This window comes from Macrotis lagotis, chromosome 5 (genome assembly GCF_037893015.1).
Source record: "Macrotis lagotis isolate mMagLag1 chromosome 5, bilby.v1.9.chrom.fasta, whole genome shotgun sequence".
In the NCBI taxonomy this organism is placed as follows: Eukaryota; Metazoa; Chordata; class Mammalia; order Peramelemorphia; family Peramelidae; genus Macrotis; species Macrotis lagotis.
In genome coordinates, this window is record NC_133662.1 from 90,804,791 (window position 1) to 90,815,574 (window position 10,784).

Sequence of the window (10,784 nt, forward strand, 5' to 3'; positions counted from 1 at the left end):
CTAAAAAAAGGCTTAAAATAATATTGGAGTAACATAAGAAAAAATGTAGATTTTAAAATTCTGATCTTACTGTATGTTTTGTTTATTTCTCTTCTCATATTGGGCAATACTGATTTGTATAGAACTCAATTCCCTGGTTTCTTTTCATTCACAAGCTCATTTTACCCATTTTTTAAAAAGAACAAAAATACAAGTTAGGGTAGTATTTTAATCTCCCTTTAAAATAATAAATATGTATGATGGAACTGGCTATGAAAGTTGGGTGACTTTCCTTCTATGCCTAATTACTTGCCTAAATGTTTTCTTCGTTGAAATAACTTTTCAGGGGTTAAGGGTGAAAGGGGCAGGTAGGAAGACTCAAGGTCAAATGATATGAGAAAACTGGAACTTAAGTTGGAAGTATCAGGATAAGATATGTAAATGCAACTTTGAGGGTGCTCAGGCAATGAAGCAATGAAGACTATTTTAGAAAAAAACCAGTTTTCAATATATCGAGAGACAGAGAGACAGAGAGACAGAGAGACAAAGACAGAGAGACAGAGACAGAGAGAGAGAGAGAGAGAGAGAGACAAAACAGAGAGACAGAGAGAGAGAGACAGAGATGGAGAGAGAGAGAGAGAGAGAGAGAGACAGAGACAGAGAGATGGGGAGAGAGAGACAGAGAGAGAAAGAGAGAGAGAGAGAGAGAGAGAGAGAGAGAGAGAAAGACAGAGACAGATTAGTCAGTCTAGTTAGGCTCTAGTTCTTAAAGCAAAAATACTCTGGACTTCTTAAAGGCAAAACTAATTGACATGTAGGAAGCAAGGACATGCAGTTTCTGTTATTTTAGTCTACAAAGTTCAATTAATGTAGCCAATGGTAATGACAAGCAGAGACAGAGAGAGAGAGAGAGAGAGAGAGAGAGAGAGAGAGAGACAGAGAGGTACTCAACAGGGTTCCCAATCTTGTTACATTTTCCACTCTTAGGCAAACTATTCTCTTCTTTTGGAAAAGGTAAGCTATACTGAAAGCTACTTTTAAAAGAAAAAAAATTATCTGGTGATAGTCTTATGCTAAAATGATGCCTTTCATCAGTTGTTACTGAATGTTCAGGTCATTTAAAAGAGAGACACCCTCTGATAAAATTTCAATATAATGAAAGCTTCCTTCTATCCACCTGAATTTAAAGTCATATTCTTCCCACACACTCCCAGTATGAACCGGATAAGTTTTAATGATGTTTGTGCTTATAACCAGATTCATAGGTCCCTCTGGGTGGTAGAAATTGTGACGAGTACAGCAACAGTCAGTGCTGAGAAGACACCAACTCAAAATAAATTTTAAAAATAAATTTTAAAAAGTGATGATACTTTGGAAAGTTATTAATCATTAACATCAATTAAGCTAAGAGTACAAATGTCAAATAAAGAAAATTCCATTTCTACAATTATTTTTACTAATGCAAAAATGATTTTTGATATTCTCTAGCTATTTTAAAAGCATTACATATTGGGGTGGCTACTTGGCACAGTGGATATTGTACCGGCCCTGGAGTCAGGAGTACCTAAGTTCAAATCCGGCCTCAGACACTTAATAATTATCTGGCTGTGTGGCCTTGGGCAAGCCACTTAACCCCATTTGCCTTGCAAAAACCTAAAATAAAATAAAATAAAAAGTATGCATATATATACAAAAAAGTTGGAATGAAGGAATATAAAACAAAAGTTCTTAAACCATGTATGTGTCGCTCTTTTAATAAGAGCTCTTGTAACAGAATTTTGGTTATTTCTTTTCTTTCTTGAACAATTCAAAAATATTCTCCCTCTTTTAGGGCCATAATTTAAAGAAGAGGTATAATTTCAAAACACCCATGCTGTTTAAAACACTTCACTCTGTTCCATGACAAATATTTCAAAGTATTGGTAAATGATGGTAACTGCAACCAAGATTCTCATTCCATATCTAATAACTTGAAAGAAATCTTCCAGGACTTAAAGGATCCAAATATACAGTCTACCAAATGTAGCAGGCAAGGGAATGCATCTGTTTAGTTTATGGACCATGGAAGTTACTCTGCGACCTCTCATCACCATCTGCTGTTTCTTTTCCTGTTTTGCAATATCTTTGGCTGGGAAGCCTGAGACTTCAGTTCATGTTTTGGAAAAGAATTCACATGAATCCAGAAAGAATGCTAAGTATACAATGGATTCTAGAGGGTGACAGGTATTAGCAAATGTCACCAACTGGGTAAGCACAAGCTGAACCCCAAGAGGTATCAAACCAGGTACCCAGTAGACTATCCAATAAGTTGCCACTGAAGTCAGCAGAAAAAATCTGGGAAATGACATAGAAATGAGATACTAAAGCAGATTGAAAGAAGATGGGAATGTTGGAAGTGTAGAAAAACTTGATGGGATAGATGTTGTACTGACCATGATAACATGCTTTTATGGTCAGGTCAACAATTAAGCCCTGCAAATAGATAACTGTAGATATAAAGATGGTGGGGATCAGGTAGATTCATGAGGCTGGGGAAGTTTCAGGGACAGAAACTTTTCAAAAGGCCCAAACTTTATTCATGTAGCCAACAGATGGCACAATGCAATGAGGGTACCTTCAAATTCCATATCTTGGCCAATATTGACAGTAGTAGGATTAAATGCTTTTCACATAATGGTCTCATAGATGTTGGTAGCAATGAAGAGAGAGATACTAGAACTAAGACCATATTTCTGCAAGAGTTCATCCAAAAGGAGGCCAATTAACCCAGCAGCCAAGTGTTAAATGTTGATTAGGAGGTAGATTCCCACACTCATTTTAGAGGGGTCTCTTTACATTCTAGTCATTACAAATAAAATGTATTGGCCAATAGTAATAATCATACCAAATAACTTCGATGTGACATTGAAAAAAGAACATGGTCTTTTGGAATGTTATCCACTCCAATTATCTTTTTTTTTAATTTTATTTAAGGCATTGGGGTTAAGAGTGACTTGCCCAAGGTCACACAGCTAGGTAATTATTAAGTGTCTGAGGTCAAATTTGAACTCAGGTCCTCCTGACTCCTGACTCTGTCCACTGGGCCACCTAGCTGCCCCCCCCCCCAACTCCAATCACCTTCATCGCAGTCAGAAGTTACATGATGAGGTTAGGGACAATGATGGTGGATATTCCCAGCTCCATCAGAGTGCCTCTGTTACAAGCTAAAATCACTCTCATCCAATTGAAAGGATTAACAGAATCTGATGATATGATACCAAACAGAAATCTGGCAACAAACTAAAAAGATAAAGAATGTGATAGCAGTGCATAACACCTCCTTTAACTGGATCTTCCTTTCAAGTTTTTGAATTTTTAGGAAGATGACATAGAAGTAGAGAACAAGGTAGAGAAAAATGTCAGTAGTAACACTACTCCTTCCAAAGTGGATGGGAAGGGAAGGATTGACACATAAATCTTATTATAGGAATTTAATTAAAGCTGGCTAGGAAGATAAAATATTAGGTAATTTTTTTTACTAGATATTCTTTGAACATGTATGAAAATGTTATCTTCTCCTTAGCCTCTATAAAGTGATAATCATTTCCCCCTTAATATAACTTGTGATAATGATGAGGGAAAGAAGGTTGTAAGGTTTAAAAACATGTGAATGAATACACGGAAAGAACAGCTCTTGACCTAGTATTTGGGATGGAAAAAAAGGTTTATTTATGTATCATTGCAGTTAAACAAATAAAGAAATGCCATAGTAATAGGGGCTTGGGTTTCTTAGAAACTTTAGCAAGAGAGAGAGAGAGAGACAGAGAGACAGAGACAGAGACAGAGACAGAGACAGAGACAGAGACAGAGAACAGAGACAGACAATAAGTAATGGCAGTTACAAGGCTATTACAATTGGGCTGATCCCCTGAAGGAATAAGCAGCAGCAGCTAGAGAAATTTAGCAAATTAATTAGGGACAATTAGAACAATGGACTGATTAACAGTAGCAGTCACCAGGGGCTAAGTAGCATCAAGAGAGAGCAGCATAGGGGTACAGTGAATAGAGCACTGGCCCTGGAGTCTGGAGGAGCTGCATTCAAATGCAGATTCAGACATTTGATAATTATGTGACCTTGGGCAAGTCACTTAACCCCATTGCTTTGCAAAAACCTTAAAAAGTGTGTGAGAGAGAGAGAGAGAGAGAAAGTAGCAGCATAAAGTAGAGAAGCTAGGAATAACTGTAAGGTTGTGTAGTAATAGGGGTAGAGAAGCCAAGCAAAGAGAGAGTTAAGACTGATTGCAACAGGGATAAGACTAGAGTTTATATAGGGTAGTGACTAAGAATAGTGCTCAGTAGAGATTAAGGAGTGGATAACAAATAGTCTGAGTATATTCTGAATGGAATGCAAGAATAGGCAGCTTTCAAGTAGTTTCAATAGCCCTGAACAAAGAGATGGGAGTAGATTTTTATAGTTTTTAACCTAGGATAGGAACAGGTACTTTAGCTCAAAGACTTAATCCTTTCAGGCTAGGGCAGGGATTTTTTGTTTTCTTGATAGAGGCATATCTTTTGGCCTGGGGGCAGGGCTTGACTGAGTCTTTGCCAGAGGTCAAAGTGTTTCATTCAAGTTCATTGTCCTCATCAATACAGGGTAAGAAGGACTATTAAGACTCATGTCATTGGGGTTAAAATTAATTTCCAAATTTATCTACCACTTAGTCTTTCTTTCAAATATAGACAAACAAGAGAACCCAAGTGCCAAAAATTAAGTGTGACTTCAACAATTTTACCTTATAATGGACAGAAACAACCTATTTGTAGATTAAAAATATATATAAAACAATGAGGGAGTAAGGTGGATGAGTTAACTGAATCTCAATGAAGGACCTTGACCCCTGGCAAGGATTCAGAAAATTCCTGCCCCCCCCCTCAAGACAAGTCCCCAAACAACAAGACAACAAATCCTTTTCCCAGTCCTAATTCCCTCATTTTCCTACCTTTAAAAGCTTTCTCTATTCAATCAGGAGAAAATCCCACTTCTGGGGAATGTGATCTCCCAAAACAAATACCCTTTGCTTGACTTGGAAAAAGTCTAGTATGCTAGGTATGAAGTAGATAAGAGCACTGATCCTGGAATCAGGAGAACCCAGGGTCAAATTTGACTCCAGACACTTAATACTTACTTAGCTGCGTGACCTTGGGCAAGTCACTTAACACCATTGCCTTGCAAAAATCAAAGAGAGAGAGAGAGAAATGATCTGTATCCTGAACCTCAATGAGGCTAGTGATAAATATTAGGGATATCAATGAGTTCTTATGTAGGAGTTGATACCTTAGCTGAACAGTAAAGGAAGGCAAGAATTCTAAGAGGTAAGAGAAAATGGTTTCCACAAAGGAGTGAAATCCTACATACACAACTGCATAGACACATGGAGGAAAATGAAAAAATTCCATGTACAATGAGCAAGTGAAAAGTGTGTAAGAATATATCATGGGAAATCACATAGTAATCTATAAGGAAAAAATATTTGTGAAAGATTGTAAAAATCTAACACAAGAAGTTGTTATTTTATTCTATAGGCAAAAGAAAATTATAATTCTTGAGGATTTTGACATGAAGTAGTTGTGGACTTGGGAATCTCAATTTAACACCTCTAATGACCTCTTGTATAGAAGATGATTTAGGAAGGGGAGATAATGTTGAACAGTGGAAGGAATCTTGCATTCCTGGAATCAGAATGGAAGACAGCATGGCTCAAGGGATAGAGGGATGGACTTTGAGTTAGAGTTGTAGTTAAACCTTTTACTTAGACACTCAGACAGAAGCAGGGGAACTCTGAAAACAGAGAAATGTAATCTTTTCATAATGGAAACTTTTCTGTACTGTGGGCGGGGAGGTCATTTTCATTGTGTTGGCTCTTTTTGAACCCCATTTCCTAAGTCACTTTGGACTAACAGTAAGGCTGACCTTGGTAATGCACTTTGTAGTAGGAATATGCATAGTACTATTGAACACTGCTCATGCTCAGTGAGTACTGACTTACATCAAGAAACATCCACTCCATATGGTCCAACCACTCCTTAAGGACCACCCCTATGGCATGAACATCAGAGAGTACTTGAAGCTTGGTGCTCAACTACTCCTCAAGCACCACCCTTCCCTTATCGTGCTCACCATGAAATGTATTTAAGTAAGCTTCCATCCCAACTTGCTCTCTTTTTCCTACTTCTATCAGGGCTGTTCTGGCCTCTTTCTTCCTTTCTTTAAACTGGATCCATATGCTATACCTCCAAATTACTACACCAATGGGGTCCCAGAACCATGCAGCTGGATCTATGTTGATCTGATTTTCCTTTCCTTTCCCTCTTCCCTTTTTATTTGTCTATCCTCTTTGCTATCTCTCTCAACTGTCTCTTTTTGCTTAGCTTTATTAGTTTCTTAGAAATTACTATCTCTTTTAATAAACTCAATATCTAGTTGCTTCTCCAAAGGACCTATTTGAACAGTTTGTAGTAATTTGTGGATTTTGTATGCTAACTTCTAGTGGGTTTTTTTTTTTGGCAAGGTAATGGGGCTAAGTGACTTGCCCTAGGTAATAATTAAGTGACTGAGGTCACATTTGAACTCAGGTCATTCTGACTTCAAGGCCGGTGCTCTATCCATTGTGCCACCTAGCTGCCCTGTATGCTAACTTATAAACCATTTGTGTAACCTGTTAATTTTTAGTCAGAGACTGGTGAGTTCTTCATTCAAAATGAACCACAATTATATCTCCCTAACCCCAGTTGCTCAGGCAACATTTTTGGCCACCCTGGGTGAACACAGCTGTCCCTCTCTACCTGGAAACAACTTGGAAAAGTCATTTTAGTTTTCTTACAAGTAATTTTCTCATCCTCATAGTAACTCAGATTTAATTCTTCCCACTATTTTTTAAATTACTATTTATTTTTTGTTTTTGCATAACTTTTCCTGCCTTTCACCTACCATATCTGAGTTGAAATATTACCTTGTCAGTGTTCTCCATTTCCTGAAATTATAATGTATTTTTAATTGTTATTTAAAATTAAGTATTAATATTAATTATTTACATTCAATTTAAATTGTATTTAAGTTCTATGTCGTCCTGTTGAATTCAAGGTCCATAAAGTCAGGAACTATTTCATTTTTTGTCTACATATCTATCATAAATGCCTAAGGCACTGCTTGGCATTCAGAAGGCCCTTAACAAATGTTTAAAAATGCTTATTGGATTGAAAGGTAACAGGGTGTTAATTTCTCTCCCATTCTCTACTCTTCTTCGGGATTTCTGTCCATTTGTCTCTCAAAAGAGGACAAATCTCCTGCTATATACTCCAAGTATAAAGCTTTTTAGCTACTGCTTCCTACAGGCAATCTCAGGAAGTTCTATAAGAAATTAGAGGAGACACAAATCAATTTTAGTCTTGGGGAAGAAGAGAGGAAAAAAAATGTCAAAGTTTTTCCCTGAAGGAAGAATTATAATAATAGGTAGAAATATATAATCAGGTGGAGAAGTATTCCTAGCATATGACAGGCACTTGATAAATGTCTGTTTGTTCAATCAAGAACCTACAATATGATGCTTAACTGCAAACAAAATAGTAAAAAGCCTGTTCTCAAGGAGATTGCAACATAAAGGGGTTAGGGTGGGAGAGAGATTTGCACAGGACTGCTCAAAACAAAAAAGAGATTCAAAGAAAGGTGCCTGAGTACTTAGAGGGGGGCGGGGGGGGGGGGGGGGGGGGGGAGATCACTTTCAACTAGGCTGAGGAAAAGTTTTGTATGATTTTGGGAATCAATGCCTTGAAGAAAGGACAAGGTCTCAACAGACAGAGATTGGAGTGGGATGGGGAGGGGATGATACATTTTAGGAAAGAGAGAGAAAACATGAGTAATAACTGAACAAAATATATATCAAAATTGAAATCCACTTCAGCTTAGAGAGAAGCAACACCCCCTTAACAAGTCAAGAATTAAATTGTATGTTTCAGTACATGAAAGCCATATAGAGGAAAAATATTCTCCTTTCACCTTTGTAATAGAGTTGGAGATGATTAAAAGATTCCATTTGGATTGCTGTTGAATCATTCTTTCATTATAGTCAGATGGTTGCCTCATCTGACTTGAGAATCATGAAAAGATTGCTATTTTAAATGTCATTTTGAGGTAAAAACATATTTAGAAGTGACAAATATTCACATTTGTGTTAAAAGAAAATAGAAGGGGAAAAAATCCCATGGGGTTTGATCTTGAACTTCTGATGCACTCAGAAATATTTTTCAGAAAAATTCTATTAATATGACAGTATGTAGCATGGAAGGAGATTGAACTCATAATGTGGGTTTGATAGTGATGATTCCCTATCTCAGAAGTCTATCAATGAAGAGATTCTTAAAAAACTTCAGAGGAAACAAATGGCTTTTTGTGCTTGTTAAGGAAACTGAAGTCTTGAGAACTAAGGAAATAGAATCACAATAAAAAGAGAACACTAGCACTCTATTTTTATCTATTTAGCACTATATAAAAGCCACAATATGCATGAATCTGTGTGCTCAGTTTGGGTTATCAATGAATAAGAAATAAATCCCAGTAATTAAAAAGATTGCAAGAACATGATGAATGTTGTGCTGTTTGCAACTTTGGACACTGTGGAGTTGACAGTAATCTCATGGCCTCTGTGTATTGCTTCTTAGTTCCTTCTCTAAGGGAGGCAAAAAAAAATAATATGAGTCATGCTACAAATTCTTATTTTTCTCTTAAATCACTCTGTCTCAGTTTTGATTTTGGGATTCTATTGGAGTTCTCATTCTGCATTAGCTACATGGTTTCTGGCATGAATTGGAGAAACAGATAAGCACACTTACTTATTTGGGAAGAAAGAAGCAGTGAAGGGAATTTGACTTAGGGCATTTAAATTTAAAGAGATGAAGATATATGATGACTAATTTATTACTAAGAAACTAGTTAAATGGAAGCACAGATAATGGGATAATAAATGCAGGTATATATTTTTATAAATTAATATTACATATTTATAAATATAAATATATAAACAATAAATATATAAGTATGTTTATGTTTATAAATGTGAAAACATAAATAAATTCTCTCACATATATAGTTTTTCAGGTATATTCACATAGAGAAAATCAACTTCACCATAGGTGGGTTGTTGGAGGGTTGTTTTTTTTTTAATTTATTAATTTCATTAGCCTTAGCTACCATATGATTACTAAATCAAAGATTAAGAGATGAAATGGGGGCAGCTAGGTGGATAGAGCACAGGCCCAGGAATCAGGAGTACCTGAGTTCAAATCTTACCTCAGGCACTTAACAATTACCTAGCTGTATGGCCTTGGGGAAGCCACAACCCCATTGCCTTGCAAAAACTAAAAAAAAAAAAAAAAGAGAGAGAGAGACAGAGATGAAACAATATTTTTAATAAAGAGAATTTTGATGTACTTGGATCGCCCTGAATGTAATTATAAGGTGATATGATTGGTGCTGTTGTTGACAGTACTAAAAATAATTCCTTAGAGATTGTTATAGTCCATAGGGGAAATGGTGAAATTGAGGTTTTGTCATTTAATACTTTCCATAATTAATGGATAAGTATTCATTTTCTATGGTTTTTAATTTTCGAGGCTACCTCCATTGGTCTACAGGAAACAAGATGACCTTGTTCTAAATCTAAATCAGAGATGTCATTCTTTTAAAAAAAATTGTTTTGAATTTATTTAAACAAATACCAAATGAGAAAAGAAAAAAAAATCATTGCTATGTAAAGAGCAGAACATAAGAGAGGATTCATTATAAAATAATAAATTTCCATTTCAAGAAAACCTATATAATAAATGTTAAACTATTTTCAAAACAATCCAGTTCTTTGCTTTCTTTTGTTCTCTGCTTCATGACTTTTACTTTATTTCTATATTTAGAGTCTAGTGTTCCCCTGACTAAAGGAAGGCTACAAATAAACATGAATGTGTATATACATATATATATATGTATATATATAAAACACACACTTATGTACATATTATATGCATAGATATCTATAAACATATTTGTGTGTATACATAAGCATATATGTAATATGCTTATTTCTACTTGTCATCTATTTCATAAATCTATGTCATTCAATGTTTTTTCCATGTTTTAATCAAGAAGTTCACAACATACTCCAACCCAATCACAACATATCTGAGAGATTGTCTATGTTAATAAAGTTGGGACAGAAAAGACCATATTTATTGAGATCCTTTTGAGATCTGAATGGAGATGGGGTAGTATGAACAAAAAACCTTACAATTTAGCAGCAGCTGGGGAAAGTGTGTTGGTTTTCCAACTGCAGTTAATCATGCCCCTGACAATTTAGGATTGTTAATTGCTTCATAGGCCTCAGCTGCCTATAGTAACTTTGGCCAGAAAATCAGAACAATCCCAATCAGGATTCCCCCTCTACCATGTTCCCATCCTTCCCTCCAATTGACCTCCCACTTGAAGACCAAACCTGTACCAGGGGAGGCACTCAACCCAAACTAGTTCTTTTTTTACAGTTAAAGAAGGCAAGCATCCAAGGTTAGACTAATTTTCAAGATCTGACAGGTGGTAAAGTGAATAGAGCAAGAAATCTGGAGACAGGAAAACTCATCTTCCTGGAGTCAAGTCTGAATTCAAACACTTACTAGCAATGTGACCCTGAGCAAGTAACTTAATCCTGTTTGCCTCAGTTTCCACATCTGCAAAATGAACTAGGGAATGGCAATTTCTAGTATCTTTACCAAGAAAACCCCAGATGGGG

The 10,784-nt window shown here is 36.1% G+C and overlaps 1 pseudogene; it reads right to left on the reverse strand.

Annotated features, from left to right (window-relative positions):
* Positions 1 to 1,856: 1,856 nt before the first annotated feature.
* LOC141487827 (protein transport protein Sec61 subunit alpha-like) lies at positions 1,857 to 10,342 on the reverse strand (annotated as a pseudogene).
* Between the last annotated feature and the right edge of the window lie 442 nt (positions 10,343 to 10,784).